The sequence below is a fragment of the Oncorhynchus mykiss genome, chromosome 23 (genome assembly GCF_013265735.2).
Source record: "Oncorhynchus mykiss isolate Arlee chromosome 23, USDA_OmykA_1.1, whole genome shotgun sequence".
Taxonomy (NCBI): Eukaryota; Metazoa; Chordata; class Actinopteri; order Salmoniformes; family Salmonidae; genus Oncorhynchus; species Oncorhynchus mykiss.
In genome coordinates this window covers 11,460,603-11,478,043 of record NC_048587.1, presented here as the reverse complement: position 1 = coordinate 11,478,043, position 17,441 = coordinate 11,460,603, and the positions used below count along the sequence as shown (strand labels likewise).

Below are 17,441 nucleotides of genomic sequence, written 5' to 3'. Positions count from 1 at the left end.
TGGAGGACAAAGAATGCTGAGTTGCATCCAAAGAACACCATACCTACTGTGAAGCATGGGGGTGGAAACATCATGCTTTGGGGCTGTTTTTCTGCAAAGGGACCAGGACGACTGATCCGTGTAAAGGAAAGAATGAATGGGACCATGTATCGTGAGATTTTGAGTGAAAACCTCCTTCCATCAGCAAGGGCATTGAAGATGAAATGTGGCTGGGTCTTTCAGCATGACAATGATCCCAAACACACCGCCCGGGCAACAAAGGAGTGGCTTCGTAAGAAGCATTTCAAGGTCCTGGAGTGGCCTAGCCAGTCTCCAGATCTCAACCCCATAGAAAATCTTTGGAGGGAGTTGAAAGTCTGTGTTGCCCAGCAACAGCCCCAAAACATCACTGCTCTAGAGGAGATCTGCATGGAGGAGTGTGCCAAAATACCTGCAACAGTGTGTGAAAACCTTGTGAAGACTTACAGAAAATGTTTGACCTCTGTCATTGCCAACAAAGGGTATATAACAAAGTATTGAGATAAACTTTTGTTATTGACCAAATACTTATTTGCAAATAAATTCATTAAACATCCTACAATGTGATTTTCTGGAAAAAAAATTCTAATTTTGTCTGTCATAGTTGAAGTGTACCTATGATGAAAATTACACGCCTCTCTCATCTTTTTAGGTGGGAGAACTTGCACAATTGGTGGCTGACTAAATACTGTGTATAAACTCAGCAAAAAAAGAAATGTCCTCTCACTGTCAACTGTGGTTATTTTCAGCAATCTTAACATGTGTAAATATTTGTATGAATGTAAGATTCAACAACTGAGACACAAACTGGACAAGATCCACAGACATGTGACTAACAGAAATGGAATAATGTGTCCCTGAACAAAGGGGGGGTCAAAATCAAAAGTAACAGTCGGTATCTGGTGTGGCCACCAGCTACATTAACTACTGCAGTGCATCTCCTCCTCATGGACTGCACCAGATTTGCCAGTACTTGACGTGAGATGTTACCCCACTTTTCCACCAAGGCACCAGCAAGTTCCCGGACATTTCTGGGGGGAATGGCCCTAGCCCTCACCCTCCGATCCAACAGGTCCCAGACATGCTCAATGGGATTGAAATCGGGGCTCTTCGCTGGCCATGGCAGAACACTGACATTCCTGTCTTGCAGGAAATCAAGCACAGAACAAGCAGTATGGCTGGTGGCATTGTCATACTGGAGGGTCATGTCAGGATGAGCCTGCTGGAAGGGTACCACATGAGGGAGGAGGATGTCTTCCCTGTAACGCCCAGCGTTGAGATTGCCTGCAAGGACACCAAGCTCAGTCCGATAATGCTGTGACACACCGCCCATGACCATGACGGACCCTCTACCTCCAAATCGATCCAGAGTACAGGCCTTGGTGTAACGCTCATTCCTTCGACGACAAACGCGAATCCTACCATCACCCCTGGTGAGACAAACCTGCGACTCGTCAGAGAAGAGCACTTTTTGCCAGTCCTGTCTGGTCCAGCAACGGTGGGTTTGTGCCCATAGGCGACGTTGTTGCTGGTGAAGAACTGCCTTACAACAGGCCTACAAGCCCTCAGTCCAGCCTCTCTCAATCTATTGCGGACAGTCTGAGCACTGATGGAAGGATTGTGCGTTCCTGGTGTAACTCGGGCAGTTGTTGTTGTAATTCTGTACCTCTCCAGCAGGTGGGATGTTCGGATGTACCGATCCTGTGCATCTGTTGTTACACATGGTCTGCTACTGTGAGGACGATCAGCTGTCTGCCCTGTCTCCCTGTAGCGCTGTCTTAGGCGTCTCACAGTACGGACATTACGGATTTTTACAAATTATCTTTGAAAGACAGGGTCCTGAAAAAGGGACATTTCTTTTTTTGCTGAGTTTATTTTCAAGAATTGTGGTGGCAGCATCAAGTTATAGCTATGCCTGTCACAGGCAGGGACTGGGGAGTTTTGTCAGGCCCAAATTAAATATGAAAGGGGCAAAGCTCATGTAAAAACTTTGAGGAAAACCTGCCTCAGTCTTTTCAAGACCCAACACAGTGGTAGTTTTATTAAAGTGGGACGATTACACACATTTTAACTCTTAGGACACATCAGAATGACTTTTTAATAGATGTTGAGTGTTCCTGAGCGGTCCAGTCTTAGTCCGGACATAAATCTGTTTGAATATCTGAGAAAAGATTTGAATATTGCGGTCCACCAATGATCCCCAACCAAATTGACCTCCTCAGCAATTTTTCCAAACACAAATGATATGTATTGCTACAAGATATGTGCAAAGTTAGTGAAATCTTATTCAACATGATTCACAGCTTTAATTATTGCTGCCAAAGGTGTATTCAAACAAGTAACTATGGAGTGTGAAGACATAAGCAATCAAGACATCTTAATTTTAATATTTTATTTTATTTGAGAAAATTTCAAATTTTTCTTTCACTTTGAAAATGTAGAGTAGGTTGTGTAAATCAGTAGTGGGAAAAAAATCTAATTTAATCCCTTTTTATATTTACAGTTGAAGTCAGAAGTTTACATACACTAAGGTTGGAGTCATTAAAACTCATTTTTTAACCACTCCACAAATTTCTTGATAACAAATTGTAGTTTTTGCAAGTTGGATCGGACACCTGCTTTATGCATGACACAAGTAATTTTTCCAAAAATTGTTTACAGACAGATTATTTCACTGTATCAGAATTCCAGTGGGTCAGAAGTTTACATACACTAAGTTGACTGTGCCTTTAAACAGCTTGGAAAAATCCAGAAAATTATGTCATAGCTTAGAATCTTTTGATAGGCTAATTTACATAATTTGAGTCAATTGGAGGTTTACCTGTGGATGTATTTCAAGGCCTACCTTCAAACTCAGTGCCTCTTTGCTTGACATCATGGGAAAATCAAAAGAAATAAGTCAAGACCTCAGAAAGAAAATTGTAGACCTCCACAAGTCTGGTTCATCCTTGGGAGCAATTTAAAAACGCCTGAAGGTACCACGTTCATCTGTACAAACAATAGTACACAAGTATAAACACCATGGGACCACGCAGCTGTCAGACCGCTCAGGAAGGACTCGCGTTCGGTCTCCTAGAGATGAAAGTACTTTGGTGCGAAAAGTGCAAATCAATCCCTGAACAACAGCAAAGGAATTTGTGAAGATGCTGGAAGAAACAGGTACAAAAGTATCTATATTCCACAGTAAAACAAGTCCTATATCAACATAACCCGAAAGGCAGCAAGGAAGAAGCCACTGCTCCAAACCCGCCATAAAAAAAGCCAGACTACGTTTTGCAACTGTATATGGGGACAAAGATCGTACTTTTTGGAGAAATGTCCTCTGGTCTGATGAAACAAAAACAGAACTGTTAGCCATAATGACCATCGTTATGTTTGGAGGAAAAAGGGGGAGGCTTGCAAGCCGAAGAACCCCATCCCAACCGTGAAGCATGTGGGTGGCAGCATCATGTTGTGGGGGTGCTTTGCTGCAGAAGGGTCTGGTGCATGTCACAAAATACATGGCATCATTAGGGAGGAAAAGTATGTGGATATATTGAAGCAACATCTCAAGACATCAGTCAGGAAGATAAAGCTTGGACGCAAACAGGTCTTCCAAATGGACAATGACAAGGACAATACTCCAAGGTATTGGAGTGGCCATCACAAAGCCCTGACCTCAATCCAATAGAACATCTGTGGGCAGAAATGAAAAAGCGTGTGCGAGCAAGGAGGCCTTACAAACCTGACTCAGTTACACCAGCTCTGTCAGGAGGAATGGGCCAAAATTCACCCAACTTATTGTGGGAAGCTTGTGGAAGGCTTCCAAAAAACGTTTGACCCAAGATAAACAATTTAAAGGCAATGCTACCAAATACTAATTGAGTGTTTGTAAACTTCTGCCCCACCGGGATTGTGATGAAAGAAATAAAAGCTGAAATAAATCATTCTCTCTAATATTGTTCTGACAATTTACATTCTTAAAACAAAGTGGTGATCCTAACTGACCTAAGACAGGGCATTTTTACTTGCGAATTAGTGGGACGCTAGCGTTGCAGAGAGTCAAATTCAAATTACGATAAATATTACACTTTCACGAAATCACAAGTGCAATAGATCATAATAAAGCTTAACTTGTTGTTAATCCAGCCGCCATGTCAGATTTCAAAAAGGCTTTACGGCAAAAGCAAACAGTGCGATTATCTGAGGACAGCGCCCAGCACACAAATGCATAACAAATAATTTTCAACCAGGGAGTTGCGACACGAAAGTCAGAAATAGCAATATAATATATGCCTTACCTTTGAAGATCTTCTTTTGTTGGCACTCCAAAAGGTCCCAGTTACATTACCAATGGTCCTTTTGTTTGATAAAGTCCTTTTTTATATAAAAATAACTCAGTTTAACTGGCGCTCGTCAGTCAATAATCCACTCGGTTTCCCTCCTTCAAAATGCATACAAAATGAATCCCAAACGTTACCAATAAACTTATCCAAACAAGTCAATCAACGTTTATAATCAAACAATAGGTACCCTAATATGCAAATAAACAATAACATTTAAGACGGAGAATCGTTATGGTCTTTACCGGAGAAAAATACCAAAGAACACACTCATTCACGCGCTTGGAAACATTACAGCCAAAATGGCAGCCACCTAGAAAAACTACAATTTCTGGCTCATTTTTCCAAAAACCATCCTGAAACTCTTTCTAAATACAGTTGACATCTAGTGGAAGCCCTAGGAACTGCAATCGGGCACGATTTCACGCTATTATAAAAGAGCCAGCCGTTGAAATCAGTGGTAGAATGAAAATGTTTTTTGGGGGGATCGTTTGTCCTCGGGGTTTCGCCTGCAATTTCAGTTCTGTTATAGACATTATTCAAACTGTTTTAGAAACTTTAGAGTGTTTTCCATCCAAATATACCAATTATATACATATCCTAGCTTCTGGGCCTGAGTAGCAGGCAGTTTACTTTGGGCATGCTTTTCATCGGATGTCAAAATACCACCCCTATTCCAAAGAAGTTAAATGTCAGGAATTGTGAAAAAATTTGTTTACATGTATTTGGCTAAGGTGTATGTAAACTTCCGACTTCAACAGTAAGTGACACTTATGCAAGGGATGTTAAAACATACTAGGCACTGTAGCTGGATCTAAACGGATGGCATGGGATGTAGATTCGTCTTGACATAAGAGTACTTTTGTGATCTAAAACGCCTGACAAAATGTGCATTTTGAGTGTAATGTCCCCTTAACTATACAAACATGAGGTGGGAGAATATAATATAATCAGAAGCTACTGGACTGAGTGTGAACCATACAAAAAAGTTCTATCTAGAATGTGAAAGGGTTCTTCGGCTGTCCTATAGGAGAACCTTTTGAATAACCTTTTTTGGTTCCAGGTACAACCTTTATGGTTGTAGGTAGAACCCTTTTGGGTTCCATGTAAAACCATTTCCACAGAGGGTTGTACATGGAACCCAAAAGGGTTCTTTCTACCTGGAACCAAAAAGGGTTCTTTCTACCTGAACACAAAAGGGTTCTCCAATAGGGACAGCCAAATAACCCATTTGACACCATTTTTTCAAAGATTGTAAGTGGTTTATATCTCACACCACATTAATATATGAACCATCAGCCTAGGAATATATTTTTCAGGGCTCAGGGTCCAATCGGATGAGGTCACACTGATACTGACCTCCCAATGGGTGTTTATGATCTTCACCCTGTGGTGATTTCTGTATTTTGTTACTTCTCATGGGGGAAAATGTTATGAGCTGTCAGACGTGTGACATGCAATCTTCTCTTCTTTCTATCTCCTTGAGTAATTAGAGAGAGATATGCTGTATATTTTCCCTCCTTTGCAGTCTCTTTCTCCTTCTCGCTTATTGTCTTTCATTCTCTCATTTCCCCCTCTCCCATCCTGTCTCTGATCTAAGTATTCATTCCTGTCTTTTAAGCCCAGTCTGGACCGGACTAAATCCCAGAAACATTGGCCCGATTTGACTACATTGAAAATACATATTTCAATGGATAGTTAATTAACAGCAGGGGTCCACTATATATCTTTCACCTATTGTATCAACTCAAATCAGCGATTTCCATCCATTTTGAAATACATCCTTCCTTACCATTGAAAGTAACAGCCATTAAGGGTTCCACTAACTTTAAGGGTTCCATTAAGGAACTTTAAGGGTTCCACCTATCTTGTCAAAACTGTGATTTCCCCAAGGAAGGTAAGACGGAAACATGCATTGTGATTAGTCCATCATTAAAGGGCTAAATATGATTCAGCCCATTAGGTTTCCTCTGACATCCTGTCTGTTTTGCTAAAGTCTCATTTGTACAAAGTAAACACACTCAAAATGCACACCCACCCACTCATTGGTCTTAAATACATCTAAAACTAAAAGCATTGTATTTGGTTCAAAACATTCTCTAAGACCTAAACCTCAGCTGGAGGATTGTATAAAGGGTGTGACCCTTGAGCAAGTTGAGGAAGCTAAACTCCTAGGTATAACATTGGATGACGAAGTTGTTAAAGATGGAAGGTTATAAAAACAAAAATCAACTGTACCAGTTGCTCAGGTGCTGGTCTTATCCCATATTGATTACTGTGCGGTCATATGGTCAAGTGCAGCAAAGAAAGAACTAGAAAAGCTACAGCTGGCTCAAAACAGAGCAGGAGGCCCTTAACTGCACATACAGAACTAACATCAACAACATGCATGACAGTCTTTCCTGGTTGAGGGTTGACGAGAGACAAACTGTGTGCTTCTCTTCTTGTTTTAATGAGAAGTAATACTGTCATGAAAATGTCAGATTTTCTACATAATCAAATAACATTAATCTCGGACACCCACACATACCCCACAAGATATACCACAAGGAGTCTCTTCACAGTCCCCAAGTCCAACGCACAGTATTATACAGAGCCATAATCGCATGGAACTCCCTTCCATCTCCAATTACTCAAGCAAACAGAAAAATGACCTTCAAAATGATCAAACAACATTTCATAGAACAGCAGGGACTGTAAGGGGGGGGGGACACAAACACATGCACACAGATACAATAACACACACCTTATTTTTGTTGTTGTATTGTATTATTATCTTTTTATTGATTGTATATTGTTGTATTTTACATGTGTGTGATTGTCCTTGTCTATCAGTGTATCAGTGTTTTTTTATTTGTCATGTTTTGTATTTTTTTGTGGACCCCAGGAAGACTACACACACACACAGTCACAGTCACAGTATAATCGCACCATTCCTCATATCAATCATCAGACAGAAGCCAGGCAGTCATAAGATCATTGTTCAGATGGATTAGCTGGGTGGATGGAGTGTGGTGCTTAGCTTTACTGCTTTTAGTTGTAGGTTATATGCCTGCATGGGTCATAACATTAATCTCGAACACCTATACAGTTACTAACATGCATATATAGTGTATGTCTGAATGAATAAATGAACAATTGCTGTATAATGATTTACAAACACACAATGGTTAATGAATGAAGCATAACCTTGTGTAGCCAACATTATGCTATAACAATGGAGCTAAAGTGCTTAGTTCTTGGGTGTTGTCAGTTACTGTGAGTTGCAGAGTAAACAGTAACACCTGCTAATGTTTTACAGTAACTGTTTATTGTGAGTAATCAGTATGAGACAAAAGGATGAATACTGGCTATAACTGCAGTATCTTAGCTTCCATTTCAGTCAGTGACTGGCTGCATCAAGAACAACTCTCTTGCGCTCTCCCTCTCTCTCCACCTCCACCCTCCAGTCAGAAGGCTTGGGTAGTCTATCAAGGGGCCTGTGAGTTAGGACAGCTGATACACATCTACAGCCCTGCAATTACAGTAAGCGACCCTCCATTTCAGCCTCCACTCCATTGTAATGACTGATGAACTGTGTTCATAATGAACATGATAAACAGCCCCTCAACACTGGCAGTCAAACCTGAGCCCCACCCATTGGGAACTGACTATAGCTTACATCTGGCAAAACATTCACAATCATTAATCTCATCTCAAACTATTAATACAGTATAACTGAGCATTGAGTAACACTGGAACATACACAGTACACATCTGATTTCATTCCTAAATAGAACATTCCTTCTGCATTTAATATAGAATAATACATTGTTCACAAGTGGCATTACCTACAGTTGAAGTCGGAAGTTTACATACACCTTAGCCAAATACATTTAAACTCAGTTTTTCACAATTCCTGACATTTAATCCTAGTAAAAATTCCCTGTCTTAGGTCAGTTACGATCACCACTTAATTTAAAGAATGTGACATGTCAGAATAATAGTAGAGAGAATGATATATTTCAGCTTTTATTTATTTCTTCACATTCCCAGTGGGGCAGAAATTTACATACAGTCAATTAGTATTTGGTAGCATTGCCTTTAAATTGTTTAACTTTGGTCAAACATTTCGGGTAGCCTTCCACAAGCTTCCCACAATAAGTTGGGTGAATTTTGGCCCATTCCTCCTGACATAGCTGCTGTAACTGAGTGAGGTTTGTAGGCCTACTTGCTCGCACACACTTTTTTTATTTCTGCCCATAAATGTTCTATGGGATTGAGGTCAGGGCTTTGTGATGGCCACTCCAATACCTTGACTTTGTTGTCCTTAAGCCATTTTGCCACAACTTTGGAAGTATGCTTGGGGTCATTGACCATTTGGAAGACCCGTTTGCAACCAAGCTTTAACTTCCTAATGATGCCTTGAGATGTTGCTACAATATATCCACATAATTTTCCCTCATCATGATACCATGTATTTTGTGAAGTGCACCAGTTCCTCTTGCAGCAAAGCACCCCCACAACATGATGCTGCCACCCCTGTGCTTCACGGTTGGGATGGTGTTCTTCGGCTTGCAAGACTCCCCCTTTTTCCTCCTAACATAATGATGGCCATTATGGCCGAACAGTTCTGTTTTTGTTTCATCAGACCAGAGAACATTTCTCCAAAAAGTACAATCTTCGTCCCCATGTGCAGTTGCAAACAGTATTCTGGCTTTTTTATGTCGGTTTTGGAGCAGTGGCTTCTTCCTTGTTGAGCGGACTTTCAGGTTATGTCGATATAGGACTCGTTTTACTTGGATATAGATACTTTTGTACCTTTTTCCTCTAGCATCTTCACAAGGTCCTTTGCTGTTGTTCTGGGATTGATTTGCATTTTTCACACCTAAGTACGTTCATCTCTAGGAGACAGAATGCGTGTCCTTCCTGAGCGGTATGACAGCTGCGTGGTCCCATGGTGTTTATAGTTGCATACTATTGTTTGTACAGATGAACGTGGTACCTTCAGGCATTTGGAAATTCCCAATGATTCATCATCATCTCCCAATGATGAACCAGACTTGTGGAGGTCTAGAATTATTTTCTGAGGTCTTGGCTGAAATCTTTTAATTTTCCCATGATGTCAAGCAAAGAGGCACTGCGTTTGAAGGTAGGCCTTGAAATACATCACAGGTACACCTACAATTGACTAAAATGACAGGCTAATTGACTATCAGAAGCTTCGAATGTCATGACATCATTTTCTGGAATTTTCCAAGCTGTTTAATGGCACAGTAAACTTAGTGTATGTAAACGTCTGACCCACTGGAATTGTGATACAGTGAATTATAAGTGAAATAATCTGTATGTAAACAATTGATGGAAAAATTACTTGTGTCATGCACAAATTAGATGTCCTAACCGACTTGCCAAATCTATAGTTTGTTAACAAAAAATGTGTGGAGTGTCAGGATTTGGCCAGGGTTGTTCCGGTTTTGGTCACTAGATGCCCCAATTGTGCTTTTTTACCCTTTTGTTTTCCCTTGTTCCCAGTTATTATTTGCACCTGTGCCTCGTTTCCCTTGATTGTATTTAAACCCTTAGTTTTCCTCAGTTCTTTGCTCTGTGTTTGAATGTTAGCACCCAGCCCTAGTGATGCTGTGAACATTTGAATCCTACAGACGAAGAACCATATATGTGAAAAAAAAGAGATATACATGAAAAATCATTATTGGACAACTTTTTTCTATAGTGAACCGGTTTCACAAGCTTTCCACGCGCTAATTTACAATCATTTTAAATTTAAATATAGGCTCTGGTGGAATAACCGTTTATGTGCACCACTCAGAATGGACGGACAAGCGCATAACCTTTCTGTTGCTGATGAAAATCGCAGAAATGTGGGAAAGAAATGTAAAACAAAACTAAAAGAATGGAAAGACAGGCAAAGGAAGATCTTACGGGATGCGGGAAAACCCTATACAAATCGTAAGGGTCAAGAAAAAACTGGGAAAAGTTGTCCAAAAGAGGTATGTGGAAGAACCTTATATCAAACAATCAAGCTAGCTAGCTATAGAGTACAGTAACTAACATGTATGTTCTGGGTTGTCTAATTTGTAACTATAGAGAAAACATATTAGCTAAAGTTCGTTGGCTACTAACTCATACATTATCGTTACAAATGTTATTGCTAGATTATAGAAGAAACATAGCTAGCTACTTTTTCTCAATCCACCGGGTGATTCGACATGGCTACAGTAGCTAGCTAGTTGCTCTTCCCTGCAGGATACAGTGTGTGTTCCACGACGTGCAGAAAGGATTGTGGAAAATTGACTGATGAGCGCAAGCTGCATCTGTTCAACAGTTTCTACTGTCCCATATGAGAAACAACAAGCGTTGATTCTCTCCGGCTTAGAACAGGTTAGAAATAAGACATTACGCCTATTATAATAGCTATATTGAACACTTGCATAGTTTAACTTTGACAGTAATGATACGTACATGATACGTTTACTCTAAAAGTGCAGTGTTACACAACGGTGCAATACAAACTCATTCTGTGTATAGGTTGGGAGTGTGTGAAAGATGGAGGTCCTGATCAAGCAATATCCTGAATGTGCTACAGTATATTAAATTCTGAATTCATCATTGTCAATTTTTATTGCAGCATGAGGTGAAACGGAGACGTAAACCTGAGGATACAAAGGAGAACAAACGACGGAAACAAACCTTCAAATACCATGTACAGCAAGCAGGCCAGAGATTGAATGTGTGCAAGGTCACTTTCATGTCTGTGTTCCAGCTAACCAACAGCCGTCTTCAGGCAAGTGAAAATATGAATTAATGTCTATATGAATATCAATTACAAACATATTGTATTCTCTGTACTAGTTTTTAATAACCTGCTAATTGAAATGTAATTGTTTTTGTCAGGTTATTCAGGAAAAGTTAGCTGAGGCAGGTGAGGTTGCAGGGTCTCCAGATCAGGCTACTGAGGCTAGGTCTCCTTTAGAAGATGGAAGAGGGAAGCATAGCAATAGGTAATGCGCTATGGATTCCAGCCTGGATTATTTCACTATAGCAGTGCTCTAAACAATCTTCTAAACATTAACATAGAGTATTGAATGGATGAATAGCGAATTCTGAAACAAAAATATAAAAATGTTTGACTTTTAAACAAAATGATGGTAACTAAGCTGTCCAACTACCACCTGAGCATTGAGGACTGAGTGCCGATTACCTTCCCCCTCCCACCGGACAGCACTGGCCTAATTCTCACCGCCCTACAGGACCCCCCGGACACAAACGGCAATGACGTGACCGGGATTTGTACCCCGGTTATAACGACACAGTTGCACTCTAAGGCAGGTCCCTAGACCATTGAGAGAATACAAGTTTAACAACATCTTGTTGTCTCCTTACAGGCCACATCGGATACATGCTACAGTGAAAGAGGGCATCAAGGAGCACGTTCTATCTTTCCCAAGAACCCAGAACCACTACTCTCGGATGAAGGGGGATGTACACAGAGAATACCTCAGCCCTGATCTGAATTTGTTGCGAATGTACCGACTCTACAAAGAGAAGAATACCACATCATCTGCAAAATTCTAGGTTTATAGGGACATTTTCAAACCGCAGAGTCTCAATTTCGGCCAACCCAGGAGTGACACCTGTGGCAAATGTGACGCATTCTTCACTAAGATGTCAGCAGCAACATCTGATGAGGAGAAGAGGAAGATTGCAGTTGAAAGTGAGTTGCACCATCAAAAAGCCTAAAAGGCCTACACACAGCTTCAAAGTGACACTGAGTGGGCTAAAGCCAATGCTGACTGCCATGTCATTTCTGTGGATCTACAGGGGGTGATGTACACCCCTAATCTGACCCACTCCAATGTCTACTACCAGCGGCAGCTGTCAAATTTTAACTTTTGCATCCAGGAACTTGGAAAAGAAGATCCTGCACACACGTGTGTTTGGCATGAGGGGATTGCACACCGAGGGTCCATTGAGGTGGCATTAATATTGAAGTGGTTTTCTGAACGTTTTGTAATATTGACCTTAGGGACCTGCATATTGGCACATCACATTGATCCATATTTGATATTTACAAGTTGTGCTTGTTTTGATTGAATTAATTTAATTGTATTCTATTTTTGTAGTTATTCTATGGTATGTTCACATTGAGGACTTCATTTTAAATGAGACTACGATTTCATGACTCAACTTTTGAGAAAAATCATCAGTGCTAAAGTTGATAGACCACCTTTAAATGAACCTCCATACAAATGAATTAACTACATATTGCATTTAAGTTATTTACATGAAGGGCATCTGTACTTAAAACATCATATCAGGTGTTAAAAAAAGACATCTTACAAGAGTCATGCAAAATGTCACATATACTGTTCTTCCACAAACTGAAATCATCACTGGAGATATACTGTTCCTCCACATTCTAAAACTTAAAACGGCAATAAAAAATGTATTTTTTGAAATAACAAAAAAATATCAATTGTTGTTGGAAGATATGGGTATGGTGAATTATTTGTCAACCATAAAACACCTAATGTGGTACACACAATTAATAATATAAAAATAACTTATCTTAAAATGGAAAAATTGTCACATATATGGTTCTTCGTCTGTAGGATTCATTTGTTGCTCCAGTTGGACTCTCTTGTGGTACTCTGTTTTTGTTCTTGTATATTTATTTTTTGATTATCTTTTGAGGCTTTTTTCTGCTGTACCTACCACCTTGTGGATTTACCTTTTTGACTTGTAGGATTACCTTTGTTCTCTTGGAATTACTTTTGACGTTGTGGATTTATATTTTTGCCTGAAGAACTTTCCTTTTACTTTATTAAAACACCGTCTCAGGTATTGCTGTGTCTGCCTCATCTTCTGGGTTCTGCCGATTATTCGTGGCTCAGTTTGCTAAGTGACTGTTTCTCACACAGGAGACTCTGGTTCATAACTTGCTCCTGACATGGAGTGGGTGAAAAATGAGTTTTAATGACTCCAACCTATGTATATGTAAAATTCTGACTTTAACTGTATATAGGGCTAAGTATTAAAAATGTTCTTGAAATGTTAATATTATATGTGGAATAGATCATAAAATGCTATGTGCCTATTTTGGCTATATTTTGGCTTCAGTTAGTGCTAAACACAGCTGCTAGAATCTTGACTAGAACCAAAACATTTGATCATATTACTCCAGTGCTAGCCTCTCTACACTGGCTTCCTGTTAAGGCAAGGGCTGATTTCAAAGTTTTACTACTTACCTACAAAACATTACATGGGCTTGCTCCTACCCATCTTTCCAATTTTGGTCCTGCCATTCAGACCTACACGTACGCTGCGGTCACAAGACGAAAGGCCTCCTAACAGTCCCTAGAATTTCTAAGCAAACAGCTGGAGGCAGGGCTTTCTCCTATAGAGCTCCATTTTTATGGAAAGGTCTGCCTACCCATGTGAGAGACGCAGACTCAGTCTCAACCTTTAAGTCTTTATTGAAGACTCATCTCTTCAGTAGGTCCTATGATTGAGTGTAGTCTGGCCCAGGAGTGTGAAGGTGAACGGAAAGGCACTGGAGCAACGAACCGCCCTTGCTGTCTTTGCCTGGACGGCTCCCCTCTGTCCACAGGGATTCTCTGCCTCTAACCCTATTACAGGGGCTGAGTCACTGGCTTACTGGTGCTCTTCCATGCCGTCCCTAGGAGGGGTACGTCACTTGAGTGGGTTGAGTCACTGACGTGATTTTCCTGTCTGGGTTGTCGCCCCCCCTTGGGTTGTGCCGTGGCGGAGATCTTTGTGGGCTATACTCAGCCTTGTCTCAGGATGGTAAGTTGGTAGTTGAATATATCCCTCTAGTGGTGTGGGGCTTTGATTTGGCAAAGTGGGTGGGGTTATATCATGCCTGTTTGGCCCTGTCCGGGTTTATCCTCGGATGGGGCCACAGTGTCTCCTGACCCCTCCTGTCTCAGCCTCCAGTATCTATGCTGCAGTATTTTGTGTCTTGTGTGAATTTAAGTCTCTCTCTCTCAGGACCTGAGCCCTACCTGGCCTGATGACTCCCTGCTGTCCCCAGTCCACCTGGCCGTGCTGCTGCTCCAGTTTCAACTGTTCTGCCTGCGGCTATGGAACCCTGACCTGTTCACCGGACATGCTACCTGTCCCAGACCTGCTGTTTTCAACTCTCTAGAGACAGCAGGAGCGGTAGAGATACTCTGAATGATCGGCTATGAAAAGTCAACTGAGGTGCTGACCTGTTGCACCCTCGACAACCACTGTGATTATTATTATTTGACCCTGCTGGTCATCTATGAACATTTGAACATCTTGGCCATGTTCGGACTGGCCACACCTCATAGCCTGGCTCCTCTCAAGGTTTCTTCCTAGGTTCTGGCCTTTCTAGGGAGTTTTTCCTAGCCACCGTGCTTCTACACATGCATTGCGTGCTGTTTGGGGTTTTAGGCTTGGTTTCTGTACAGCACTTTGCGATATCAGCTGATGTAAGAAGGGCTTTATAAATAAATGTGATATGTAAATACTAGTCCTACACTATGCAACAGTTATTGTACCCTAAATTATCCCAGGCATAGCTGTCTTTATCACCTAATTAACAGTACACTGAATGAACAATGTTGTAGACATGGTTTTGTCAAGACTTCAAGAGTGGCAGAGGGAAGATTCTAAGGCTTAGGCTATACATTGACCATTCAGATATTTACAATTCAGATTGTTTAAAACCAACAGTGATCAATTGCTATAAATGGCCCTGACAAGCAACAGTGTTTTAATATCGTCATAATAACCTTGGCCAGCCGACCTTTTACCGTTATACGCCCCTTACGGTGGCTGTGGCTGCCAGGTAAAACAAAACATCGGCGCCTTGACAATATGATGATGATATGACGATAACCAACCTCGCTAAAAATGTAGCAAGTATATCTATAATTCCCAAGCAGGCATTTTGGTAAAAGCCTTTTTTTTACAGCCTATGCGATACGTTATTAACATACACATAGCGGGATAGCCTATTTTGAGCACTATCCTATGCCAATCCAACAATCGAATATATCGTGGTAGCCTTCCCTGTTACATTGAATCATAGACATTATAATATGTTGACAACAAACCGCATCTGTAGTTGCGTGCGATTCTCCGCAAACGACCCTCCCCCACAGCTAAACAATACCATGGACAGCGGCGCAAAAACGTTAGCGCTTACCTCCGTCAACAAAATACAGAATGATCACTCCTCGATTGTCCGCAATAGTCCGCGTCCTTGACGATGAATTCAGTTTATTTTTAAGGATAATACAAATTTCGCTATTATGTTGTCCAGCTTCCAACATGACCTCCCCGAATGCACTACGCGCTCTGCATTGCCAGGCTGTGCGCGCACTGCAGAAGACATGCGTACCACGTCACTCAAGCCCTACGTGTGGGTAAAAGCGGAGCTACCAAGAGGAAGAGGTGAAGCGAGAGGTTTCACTCCGACCAAAATCGGTCCACGAAAAAGAAGCCCACAAAGTGAGGATTGTTTTGTATTGGAGGTCAATGAGAAAGTGTCGAATTTGGTCAGCAAAAAATGTAATTGATCATTTGCACATTAGGCTTATTTGATATAATTTACATTTTATAATGGTTAGATTGTTATTTCTGAATGCTTGGATATAACACATTTTAGTATCGAAATCGCCATTGAGGGCTTCCACCATTTGAAATTAGTTAACTGGGTGGAGAGATCTATGAGTTGGAAGCAAATCAATGAAATCAATGAAGAAGAAAATTGACTATTTTACACTTAGAATGGGCAGCACCACTGAGGCTGTCACATACGCTATAACGGCACAGATGCAAAAATGAGTCCTCTATCTATCTCTATGGCCGGTTGTTCGCACATGTATCTGCCCTTTCATTGACCAGAATGGCTACACTTGATCTCGCCTCCTCTCGCCTGTCTTCCATCTTTGAGGACGTGCATTTCCATTATTAGAATGGCCAGTCGAATATCTTATCAATATAATAGACAACATTTGGAGGTTCTTCTTCTTCCTTTACGTTATAATGGTGCTCCACCAACAAACGTTTAAGGTGCATGCAGCCACCTACTGTGCTGGAGTTTGTGATCAATCATGATTTGCCTAATTCTGTACTATAAAGAAAATGTTTTATAATAACAAACATATAAATCCCTACTAACATCTAACAAACGGTCCCTTATCCCCAAAACCATTCCAACCCCCCCCCCCCCACACACACACACACAACCTCTTCAAACGTTCCCTCCTTCATGCTGAAACAATCCATCAACCTGGCATTTCTGCTTTCCATAATCTGAGTTGTGTTGATAACCTTTTCAATGAAAGCTATAAAAAGTACATTCCGGTTTTGGTGGCATGTATTGCGTGGCCTTTTCGGTGCTTTCTTTTGCAAATTACTATGAACTAACAGATGTATTTCCTAAAACTTGTCAAGGCTAAACATCATATTGCCTAAGGTCGATGTCCGCGCCCCCTCAGAAATCGGATTAGCATAATACAAAAATCCCAATAAAAATTTGTCAGTTTGAGCTAGAGATATCCGCTGCATCCACCTATGTTGCACTTCCACATTCCACATTCAGCCCTTTCTGAATCCTTTAACTCAAATGCTCTCAGAGTTTGTGCTATTAGTACAAATAAACATAACTGCTTATTTGGACATAGCTAACTATTTTACAATAAAAGTGAGGTAAGTTATTGGATAAGAAATTAACAATAATCTAGTATTTTATGTATTTCGACCCGCATAATTCTAGACTATTATTTTATCTTAATCAGTTTTATGTATTGCTTTATCATATTGTATACTGGAAGTGATTTTTATTCGCTCTGGCCAACATTGTTGTTGTATACTAACATTAACCTTAGCTTGTTGGTTCCTGTGAGATTGTAGGCCTTTTAGCTAGCTGTTTAAAAATCTACTCGCTGTTGTTATCATTTATGTAAAAAGAAAATCAATAATATAAATCGTGTAAGCACATGGAAATACTTTTTAGCAAAATATGTATTTATTTCAGACACATGACTTAAGTGGCGGGCTGTGATTGATGGACTGTGAAACTCAATCTCCCATGATTCGTAGTAC

The 17,441-nt window shown here is 40.7% G+C and overlaps 1 protein-coding gene across 3 annotated transcripts in view; it reads right to left on the bottom strand.

Moving 5' to 3' along the window:
* LOC110502239 (mitogen-activated protein kinase 8) overlaps positions 1-15,767 on the bottom strand; it is a 33,839-nt gene extending 18,072 nt beyond the window's left edge. The window contains exon 1 of one of the 3 annotated variants that reach the window (XM_021580119.2): positions 15,538-15,767. The gene's annotated coding sequence lies outside the window, so the exon portion shown is untranslated. The remainder of the gene's footprint in view (positions 1-15,537) is intronic. The other 2 variants (XM_021580118.2, XM_021580117.2) reach the window with 2 other exon arrangements.
* Between the last annotated feature and the right edge of the window lie 1,674 nt (positions 15,768-17,441).